Consider the following 11704-nt stretch of genomic DNA (forward strand, 5'->3'; position numbering starts at 1 on the left):
AGTTAAGCCTGTGGAGTTAGAATCAAACTACATAAACCCGACAATCAGTTCTTCTTATACCCAAACTGGAGCTGGAAGTCATTTCACAAGATTTCTGCACATGAAGCTTTGTGACAAGAACTGTACAGACCTTGCACTGGCTTTACTTTTCTCCAGGTTATGGCTCCCACTCAGAAAAGAAATGTCACATTCCAGGCAGGCTGAACTCCTGCGGCACAGCGAGAGGAAAACTGGTGCAGTCGGTGCACTGAGGATGCTCAACACATTCCTCTAGTGAAGACTGAGATGATTTAAGGATTAAGCATGTGCCAAATTTCATTTGATGCCATTTCCTCAGTAAACAGATGCGACAAGCAGATGAAAGAAAACATCTGACCTCACTGCTTAAGTTATGTGAACTCACCTACAGTGACTACACAATATTCAAAAATTATGGAGGACTAGTTTCTGTGAATAAATGATGCTATGCTAGAAGCATTTAAGGCAATATAGGCCTACCTGAATATGGACTACTACATGAAAAAGTACTATAAAGAGACTTGAACACTAATGGAGCAAAACAGTAGCTGATACCATTTGGCGGGGTACTTGGAATCAAGAAACATCTTTTGACATCTGTTGCAAATGCATGGCTAGTTTTCATGTGCAAAGACTGTCTTATGCACGCAAATGCTCATGTACAAATAGGCACTATATGTTCTGTCACCACTTGCACGGACTCATACATTTTTATTGTCTCTTTTACACTCTCATCCACCCCCACACATACGTTCACACAACCCTACCCTCCCCTCCAAGCTTTTGCAAATATACCATTTCCCTAATTATTCCTCCTCTGCCTTTCTACTGTGGAAAAAGGAACTTAATTAGAAACCATAAATAAACCATATTTTGTGTTTAAAATATTAAAATAATATATATTCTTTCTAGTCTTTTCCCATTGCATCCCCTGGTGTTTCATGGAAAGGTTGATGACACTGGGTTGTGCACAATGACAGGACACCACATGACAACAAATTTGACCATAAAGGCTATAAAAGAGTAGAAGAGTTAATAAAAATTCACAGTTGCCAGTAATAAAAAAAAAAGAAATGCTCAGTAATGAGAAGATTATATAGTGGAGTATGAACCTTACATGAACAGGCCAATATTCTTCATGATATAGAAGCTTTCAGGAGTCAATTATGTTGATTTAACCTATTCTGACTGAAAGGCCTTTTAAAAGATGTTACGAAATTAGCAGATAAGTTACTGTGAAGGTTTTCTACGGTTTTTAAAATTAATTTAAAATTTTTTAAAATTAATTTGTAGAAGATGGAGCAAATCCTTTTATGCTACTGGGATTTTTCACAATGTACATAGGGAATGGAACATTACTATGCACCTTCAACAGAAGAGGTACATTTTCTCTTTTCTTTCAACAGAAAAACCTTCAGGTGAAAAAAAGAGGTTATCAGCCTACAAACCTAGCTTTTCATTCTGATGTTTTGGTAATGTTAAAAGACTTCATTATTTTAAAAGGAGTATGTGCTCACGCCTGGATGCTCACACACTCATTGCAGAGGCAGCACAAACAAATCACTAAGGAGCACTTTCGGAAATCTCAGCCTGCTTCCTTAAAACAAGCATGTTCATACATAGCTTTCCCTATTTATGTTCTCTCCCCTAAATCAATAGGACTATTAACCACATTATTAATGCCCGTGCGATACAACCAAATCAGTAATGGTGCTTAATCCCAGCTCAAGGATCAAGGCATATTTTTGCTGTATAATTTTCATTTTGCAATTAGTTGCAGACATGAATTACGATTTATTCTCCTAACAACTTAGCATGTTAGCACAATCAGGCTAGTTACATGTTTGAATCCTTTCACCTACCACCGCTAATAACACAGCAGATAAAACTAATGTAGTATCTAAGTAATTAATGTAATAACTATTTAAGTAACTGTAACTGCATATAGCATTTTGCTGCTTACTGAAATGTTTTTCTGAGCTCAAATTTGTTCCCCAAATCATGTATTCAAAATCAGTACCTGTTCCCAAACATAACAGATTTGTATTGAAACTTTGTTATTTTTATATACTTTTCATATACATGTGTGCAGTCATTCACTGACAATACATACTCTGCTAGTAATACACAGATCTTATTGTAAGTTATTAGCTAACAACTATATTTAGTAATTACTAATTAAAACAAACTATTCAGAACTATTAGAGACATAAAATGTATTTATGTAGTTTACAATAATCTATAATGTAAACTGTACCTTCTCAGATGCATCACTTAATTAATTTAAAGCTGTGTTTTTAATAGAGATTTAATGTTTATTTCAAATGGAACACTGTCTAACATTACACCACTTTTAAAAAATTCTATGTGGACTTCTTTAATTTCCATGACGGGGAAGCTCAGTGAACAGTCTTGTTACATCTTTCTAAATACAAAACACAAGTCCATATTTGTCAACAATTTTAATGCTGATAACTATCACTAATTGCTTACTCTCATGAATTATGTTTTTTTTTTCCCCTGAGTTGCTTCTATCCTAAGAAAGTGAAAGGGAAAGTTACCAGTGTTTCAAGAGAGCCATATAATGACATAAAAAGGGGTATTAATAATGGCATATCAACTCGTGAAAATGAAAGGGATGATGATCTCTTAAGCTTATGTAGAAGCTGAGCACTTCACCTGCAATCCCAAGCATCCTTTGAATGCCTTATCAATAAAGCTTATGATCAACTCTTCAACACAACTGGACTAATGAAGACCACCATATGAAGCTAATGATATTAATGTCATTTCCAACCACTGAGTTTGCTCAACTTGTTATTCATTTTTTTCCTGCACATCCTCTCTACGCCACTTCTCATGATCTGCCTTCAGACCTCAATCCTGTAACTACATATTCACCTGCCTGGTGTTGTTTTATTGTCTTCAGTAGGACTATGGAGTAGGACTGTGCACTATGGCTTAGCAAATCATGTATGTAAATTATTGTAAATCCTTAGGCCACTAGGCTGCAAAAATCTAAGTTCTAAACATCATAGCTTATGCTATTTATTTATTGTATGCATAAGCTACTATTTATATAGGAACTTATGCATATACACTGCTTGACATTTTTTAAGACTGCTCACAAAGATGACACTATTTGATAGAAAAGCAGCATAAAAATTCACTACTAAGATGCAGAAGTTAAAATGTAATCCATTCTGACACATCTCAACATCAGATTGTACAGTACAAGCATTAAACAGAAAAATCCTTAATAAAAGTCATCCTAAGTATCTACCTCTGCAGTAAAAGTGTTTTTCCCCATGCTCTTTTCTTTTTCTTTTTTCTTAAGTTTTCTCATGTGAAAGTGCTACTAAAAAGGTAGACAAAGAAATTTTTATTGCCAAGCAATATAAACTAATTGCTATTCATCTTGTGGAGACATTTGTTGCTCTGAAAATTCTTAATTCTAACAACATGTACTAACTGACACTACTAAAAAAATATCTTTCTGAGTAATAGGCATAATGGTAATACAGAGTACATTGGCTCTTAAAACTTTCCAAACAGAGATGACCCAATTCTTCAGAAACATCCACTCATTATTTTCTTTTTCCACAGTATTCATCTTATCTGGTGCATGTTCAGGTTTGTGAAGCTACAACTGACTAAAAATGAAGCACTGGAGCAGGACTTTGTAAACTTCAACCTTTCTTTTGCTGTTAGCAATCCTTTTTTCCCCCCTGAAGCTGGCATCTCCTGAGTTGGAGATGTAGCGTGGCAGTTCTTCAAATATGCAACCTGAAAGTAATTTCAGGGTTACCACCTCAAAAAAGAGACGGTCTCTGCAGCCAGAGCATGTCTGTGACACTGTACAAAGGAAAACACCCTGCACCCAAGAGCCTCACATGCGGCATTTCCCACATCTCCTTCATCTGCAAAGTGCATAATCCTGCCAAAAGCACCATCAAGTTTTGTTGCTTTCCCTCTACAGGAAGATTATTAAACAAATCCCTGACACAGACTTCTAGATTAAAAAGTAAAATTAGATCAAGGAGTAATGAAGAAAGTCTTAAGTAATCAAACTTGCCTTCAGTAACACACTTGGATAGAAGAAGGTTAGGTGGGTTGTTGGTTCCTCAACTCCTCCAAAAAATGGCTGTTTTCCTCCCTAGAGCCCTGGCTGAAAACAAGGCAAGTCTGAAAAAGAGTTCTGGTTTTTACGAGGCTTGGAAGCCATCATCCCTAAAAAGGAGCCACCAAAGGTGGAAACAAGCCCCTCTTCTTTTGCAGAGAGGTTATGTCAAAATGTTTATAAAGTCCAACTCGGAGCACATTCCTGTGCAGCTCTTCCGAAACTACCATTTTCAAACAGGTCAAAATGATCACGTTTCTGCTCATCTGAACTCGGAATATGTTTAGAAACAAACAAATCTTTTCTTATCTGAAGCTCCCATGCAGTCTCTAGATCGAGAGGCATACCTAACATCATTCTTCTACAGTCACTTTCAGCCTGTGATGCAGAGACAAAAAAAAAAAAACAGAAAAGCCAGCTGCTTTCATGGCCATTTCTATGCAAAAAGCAATGCACTGAACTGACAAGAAAACCCTGCATAGATCAAAACCGTAACAATCAGCTTAAACCCACAAGTAATGTCAAGCTCAGTATCGTGTGGACATTTTTTGCAACTTCTCTGCTGCTGGGAAAAAGTGTCTAAATTGCTCATAGAATTTCTATTTAAGAAACCAATAAATTTCTTGTATTGAATTTTAGTGGAAATGAACTTCAAAGTGCTTTGTAGAGTTCTTCCTTTTCCTTTTACACAACATGTGTTCATCATGTGTCAAAGCTGACTCTACTTTCTTCCCTCCCCAGAATACCACAAATTCTTCTGTAAAATAAACAAAGCTCTGTCCAGAATCTCTGAAATTACCAGAGGCAACCCCTGTTTGAGATCAAAGATGCACATCACTACTGGGCCTTCTGCAACATCCCAGATTTCAGTTAAGATGAAATTTGCAAAACGGGCGATCAACAGAACAAAACATTAACATCACATCCAGGGATTTATCTAAAAAGAAAAGCTTTGACATTCAAGCTACCTTTTCTAGATACTTAGGAATCCCAACAGGTATTTGTGGGATATTTGTCCATTTTTATAATGCCATTTAGGTCTGGCAAAGAAAAACCTTTACCTTTACTTAAGACAGAAATGCAAAAATCCAAAATTACATACTATTAACACTTAATAGGAGAAGAAAACAATTTTCTATTTCTAATGCTTATAGTTGTTCTGTGATGCAACTCATTACTCACTACGATAAATTGTGTATGGGGTCTTTCTGTCTTGGAAGAAGAAAAAATGATAATAAAATACATTATTTGTTGGAGACATTAGATGTGCTTCTCTACTTGTTTTTCTCCCAAAAGGAAAGGTCTTAATGATGTTTACAGGCTGGACTTAATTTACCTGCAACATAAACATGCTAGCAGAGGCAATCTTGATTCCCAAAGCTGCTATTACAGTTTAGTGAGTCAATAACACAGAAAATTCACAGGTTCTATGCATTCTTGAAGGCAGGCATCTAAAACTTCCAGTAAATACTGACACTCAAGAAACTAGTGCTCCTAATATTTTTCTGTGACTGCTGCCACAGTAGAATATAAATACTATGTATAAAATTCTCACTGTGGGCTAAAATCCACTTGGAAAAAACCACCTGGTAAATACTTTATAGATACAGAACAATTTTCTCCAATGGATGAGAAAAAAATCTTAATAAACCATATACTTCCATTTTACATATTTTGAGTAATTAAATTCTAGGGTTACAAACAAAATTAAGCATTATAGCTCAAATACGTATTTCTCTAAACAGTTTTATACTTTATTTTACACTTTATTTTATATAGCCCTTAATTCCATACAGATATATGTGTAAAATATGATATTCATTGTTTATAGGGATAAAGCTGAAAACAGACTCAGTCAGACATCTCATCGAGTTCCTACAGCAAAAGCCAGTCCAATCTCACTGATAAATAAATCACCTTAATCCTTTCTTCATTTGTTATTGCCCTATTGCAAAAGCATGAAGCTGAAGCCTAGAAAGTCAAAGTTAAGGCCTGACCTTCTGTCTCTATCCTATCTGGCCGCTCCCTTGTGTACCCCTCAAACACACATGCTATCATTTCCTGATGAGTTTAGAAGGGGTTATCAGGAGAATTTCAAGACGTGTCAGTTTTGCAGCAACCTGAATGCTATACAAACATCGTCTGTGTTTAATAGGCGATTTGTATTTTAGTAGGTTTATCCATTCCCAACTTTATTTGTTTAAAGGTGCCTTAACCTTGACATAAATCAATGCTAAGCATCTGTATAGAGTACTTCTAAAGGGTTTAAAAATTAAGCTCTTTGGAGAGCTATATTTTGCAAGCACGTTTCTTTAAAAAAATAAAATTATTTGTCAACTTCTTTGCTCATTTTTTTCCCCTTGAAAATTATGCAATTTATTCTTTTTCACTCTTCTTATGGTGTTCTTTTAAAGATCAAGATGAAACACCAGGTTAGTCGCTATAAAAATGCCACCACCGCTGGCTCCCAAGTATCTTTTTCTTCCTAATTCATCAATGAGCGTTGTAAGACAGTAGGGCCAAAGAGCCAGAGGCCCCGGGTTGTGTCTTGCAGCAACCCCCCCTTCCAAAGGAAAACAAAAAGCACTGAACCTTTTCTGCCACATGCCCGGTCCTTCCCCCACCACTTCTCTGGTGGAGACAGCCATTATTACATTTCCTTTCGGGTTATTTACAAGGTCTTGGCTCTGACATTGATTTCTTATCTGTTTCTATGACAAATGTTAAGTGTTAATAAGCTGTCGCTTTAAAGAAAGATAATGCTAAACAAATCATAGGAATTAATTACTCAAAAACTATTAATTTTTTTTTTTGTGAGCATTGGAACAAGAACAGCAAAAATTGCTCAAGACCAGAAAAAACCCACATACTTTCAACCAATTAATAAGTGTTAGCACATTAAAAGAAGTTATAGTTTAAACTGATAATCTAAAGCGAATTTGTCAGGGGATATAGAGGAACTGGGCAGGCACAGCTCCCTAAGAACAAAGTCTTTTAACTTGTAAGTGAAGGTTTTTAGTTTTTACTTTTTCAAATATTTTGCTCATGGTATAAATTTTAGGATCAAAGGTGAAAGTTCTGAAATCTTTTCAGTTATAGAACCATTAAAATGATAAACATTTGGGATCCCAAAGTACACTTCTACTCTAACTGTCCTTTCAGACCTGCATTGACTGCACTATAATAGCTGCCAACATTTGGTAAGGATTAGCCTTTCATTTAGACAAAAGCAAGCATTCCTTAGCTAAATCAGCACTTTTTGCCATCAGACTCATAAAACCTTTTCACAACACAGATTTTCAAGAGAATCCTTTAGGGTTTTAGGATGCTGCTCCTTTTACTAAGTAACAAAATACACCCCAGGGTGTCTCATTGACCGCACTCAGCTGTCCTTTGACCTCCGCAATTGTTTAGCCTAACTTCAGGGCCACAGAATCTGCCTCCCCCCCATCAAAAAGGCTAATGTTGCTTCCTCCTAGCACCTGGCGAAGCAAAATCCTAGAGGTTCCCCCCTCTTCCAGACTTCTACCATGTTCCAGATGTTGCCGAGCAAAATGTTCCTGCAGACAGGTTTTGGGAACCCGCAAGCGCTGCTCAGAACCTGGGCTGTGGCCATGACCCCCTTGCCTCTGCTCAGTGCTGCCCTTGCCCCAAGGATACAACAGGTCATAAAGCAGGAATAGATCTTCAGCCTTCTGGGTACACTGGCTATTTAAATGCAACATGAAACTATGCGAGCCCAATATTGTATACTGAGGCAAGCCTCCCCCCCTTAAGAAGTCAGAAAAAAAAGACGTGTGAGAACCTCAGTTGGAAGCACAAATCTATCCCAATCATTACAAAGATCTGCATTCTTCTTCCCATTTGTTTTAAACCCTTTGAGAGGACAAACAAACAAACAAACATCCACCCTCCAAGTGCATAAAATATATTTAGTTAGTTGCTGAAGTATTTGCAGTGCTTCTAAGTAAAACAGCAGAAGAAAATTGTTACAGCTTCAGAAGAACGGTCATTAAATAATGAAGTTGACCTCATTGTGGATATATAAGAAAAAAATGGAAGCACAAATCAGCCCTCTTTGGTGAAGGCTGTTTAATTATATGAACTGAATTTCAAAATTTTTGAAGAACTTAGACGTTGTACATGCTTGAAGCAAAAATAAAATCATTATTTACAGTCCACACTGTTCCTAAAATGCAGTCAATGGAAATGAACGCACAGATGTTGAACACAAATATACCATGTATTGTCTATTAGGAAAGGCAAGTACGGTACCTTCTCAGATTCCTTTTAACCTATTTGAAATGCAGTCATGATTAAAGGATGCAGCTAAGAGTTTGTGAAGCCTTGCTGCAAAGTTGTTTAAAACTCCTGAACACCTGAAAAATAAGAAGGGAGAAAAAATTTAGAATGACTCGTGCCAGCATATAGTTTATAACAAGCCAACAAAACGTGCCTATCTAAACCTGGTCTAGGGCGAAAACTGAACTGGGGTAGGGAAAGGAGGGCTGACCACTTAAAAAAGCATCTTTTTGTTTATAGGAATACTTGGTTGAAGCTGCATGGCTGCTTCTCTGCATTCTACCAGAAGTACAAGTTTGTCACAGAATCTGCACATTTTTGGCACTGAAGTCACTATATGAAATATTAGGAACTTAGCACATCAATATGAGAAAACTAACTGTCACAGAAACATAAAAAATAGATGATAATGTAGAATTAATTATTTTACTGTTGGATTAAAAAGAAAGAGACTAAATGGGTGAGCAGTTATCTATGCTAAACTGGAGATCAATGTTCAAAATGAAGACAGAATTAGCTGGTTGCTCTCCTATCTGACATCCCATAAAGGTATTTAAGTGAAAACATTTCTAATAGAAATTGCAGTTTATAAAAGAGAATACACCTGAAATACCCGAAAGAATGGCAACAATGGTGTAGCAAGCAGCAGGCAGAAGAGTAACTCCTAAAATACCTAGCGCTGTATAGAATAGTAATTAACATCACAAAAAGCTTTAAATTAAGTTATCATTGACATGACTTCGACAAGACTTTCTTAGGCACCCAAGCTGGTTTGGTTTCTCAATAGAAATGGACAATATTTTGCAAAAGATTTAAAAGAATTTTCCCTGTTGCTCACAAATGGGATTTTAGGCTTAAAGCTGAGACCACAGTCTTGGGCCTGCTGTCAAAACCAGAACGCGACTCTTTCAGTTGTACACCTAGAATTCAAAACCCAGGTTTTAAAATTAAAAACAATATAGCTTTAAGCTTCCTCCCCCTCCTCCCATTTTTAAAAATCAGCCTATTTAAGAGAGCAGCTATAACTCTCACCTCTCACTCGGGAAAAGTTTTGGGTAGGACATTAAACAGCTCTATTGCCAGGGACCACCGATGCTACCCTGTGCTGTGCATCCCCACCATGCTAACAGTAAATCCATCGCAGATGGCCAACAAGGTTAACGCGTAGCTCCCAACCAAACGGTAGGGCTCTGCAGAGACTTCAATGATTGCAGAATGTCAGTAATCCAATTCCAACAGCTCCTGGCTCTGAAATTGCTATTTTTCGGACACGTGCTGAACATTTCACCTGCTAGTAATGACATTTTTGTATTTTCTTCTAATTACACTCAAAGCTAAGACCTTTGGCCCTAGGCCACAGACCTCTATTCAGGCTGCACACATTCTCTTAAACGCCCTGATCCTTTGTTGTCACTCTCGGTCTTTCATCTATTATTTACATCCATTGAGAAGAGAGATACTCTACCATTTGTGAAGCTTTAAAGCTTCTAATCATCTTAATTTCTTCGCCTTTCAAGCAGTGCTTCCCCTTATGGACCAATGCCAATAGTGTGACAAAATAATTTTTCAAGCCAAGATCCTCCTGGACCCTTCCCAAACCTTGACACACACTAGGCTGTAAGTGCCTTTTGTCCTTAGCCGGCTGCTTTTGCAAACACAGACCTTTGCTCGGTTTTGGGGGGGGGGGGTTTGGTTTTGCTTGTGTCTGTGGCTTGGGGGGGAGTGAGTTTTCTGTTTGGGGTGTGGTTGTTTTACATCATTTTCTTTCTGTTAAAATGTCTAACTCAATTAGTCCAGCTAAATCAGAGATACCGTAGTGAATCTTCCCTCTTTTAAAAACATTAAGTACCTTCTGAAATACAAACGGCTACAAATTTTAAGTTTACTGTTTTTTCCAAAAGCTAAACTGCCAATATGCTGGTTTGGTTTTATACTGTTACGTGCCCACTCAGGACTGACAGATTCTCACACAGTATTTAAGACACACAAAATATCACTAACCCTTTTTCTGATTATTGGCAGCATTAATTTGTCCTAACCTTACAACACAACGTGACAAAAATACAATTTCTTCATCTGATGTTCAGATCATCTCCTTCCAATCCTCCCTTATTTGCAAATGAAGTAGGAAACAAATCAGCGGCATATTTGTCAAGACACAGAAGATCTCTTCACGATTCATCAACCACCGATCTTCGTTTCCAAGACCTGTGGGATCTGCTAACACGTGATCCATCTTGGCTCTTTCTTCCACTACTGCCTGGCTTACTTTTGATTTCTAACAGTGCTTCCTTGTTGTCTGTCCCCTCTGAAGACCCCCAACCCCCTTGTCTTTTCTTATTTTCACCATTTGCTTCAACCAGCAGTTCACTTGAGACTCATCCATCTTACAATGCCTAAAGTGACAGATGCTCTTAGGAATGACCATACTGCTGAGTGAACAAAAGATAACATCACCTCTAGGAACTCAGGGAGAAATACAACTTCAACCCTAAGACAGGGTTATCCTGACGGACACAGTACCATAAACCTCTCTCAAGTTGGGGGGGGGGGGGGGTGTGGGGGGAGAAAGTCAATTGCAGAGGAAAGGAATCTGACACAATTAAAGGCCAAAAAGAGTATTCTTTCTGTTGTAGCTGTAGTTAGTGGTGTTGATGGCCTTTTTATTTTCTTTTTTTTCCTAACACCCCACAGAAGAATTTTGTAGAATTTACCTGTGATAAAATCAAGAGGCGCAGAGAGAGTGGAGAAATTTCACACAAAAACTGTCTCAGGATCCCTACAGACTTGAATGGAGGAACAAGGCACTTTGGAACAGTTTCAGCAGCATGGTTGAATGGAGGAAAAAGGCACTTTGGAACAGTTTCAGCAGCATGTCACACAAGTCCTTCGCCAAAACACAAACATTACCTTGTTAAAATCTACACATCCTACAGACCAGCAGTCACTCAATTAAATTCTACAGGAATTCAGAACCATCGTGCAAGCCTGTGCCCTTGACGAATGCATACTGTAACCAAAGTAAGCGGCTGCTTGATAAATCTGTAATTTGCAAGTAACAGCCCCCCAGTGTTTTGACATTTGAACACACACCATTTAGAAAAAAAATTAAATTAGAATGATAGATTTTCCAGCCAACACCCACATACCCGTCTACAGAACGATGTCTGTTTCTAAATGAAGATCTGCACTCTCTGCCTAGTAAGACTGAAGCAAAAACTGCTGACTTGAAACATGCCCAAAAGTCTCTATCCAGTTGGTGGA

The 11704-nt window shown here is 37.6% G+C and overlaps 1 protein-coding gene across 1 annotated transcript in view; it reads right to left on the minus strand.

Annotated features, from left to right (window-relative positions):
* The window catches only part of GREB1L (growth regulation by estrogen in breast cancer 1 like), an 81301-nt gene extending 72836 nt beyond the window's left edge, over positions 1–8465 (minus strand). The window contains exon 1 of the mRNA XM_019473761.1: positions 8414–8465. The gene's annotated coding sequence lies outside the window, so the exon portion shown is untranslated. The remainder of the gene's footprint in view (positions 1–8413) is intronic.
* Between the last annotated feature and the right edge of the window lie 3239 nt (positions 8466–11704).

Source organism: Aptenodytes forsteri, unplaced genomic scaffold, assembly GCF_000699145.1.
Source record: "Aptenodytes forsteri isolate BGI_AS27 unplaced genomic scaffold, ASM69914v1 Scaffold23, whole genome shotgun sequence".
NCBI classification, from domain to species: domain Eukaryota; kingdom Metazoa; phylum Chordata; class Aves; order Sphenisciformes; family Spheniscidae; genus Aptenodytes; species Aptenodytes forsteri.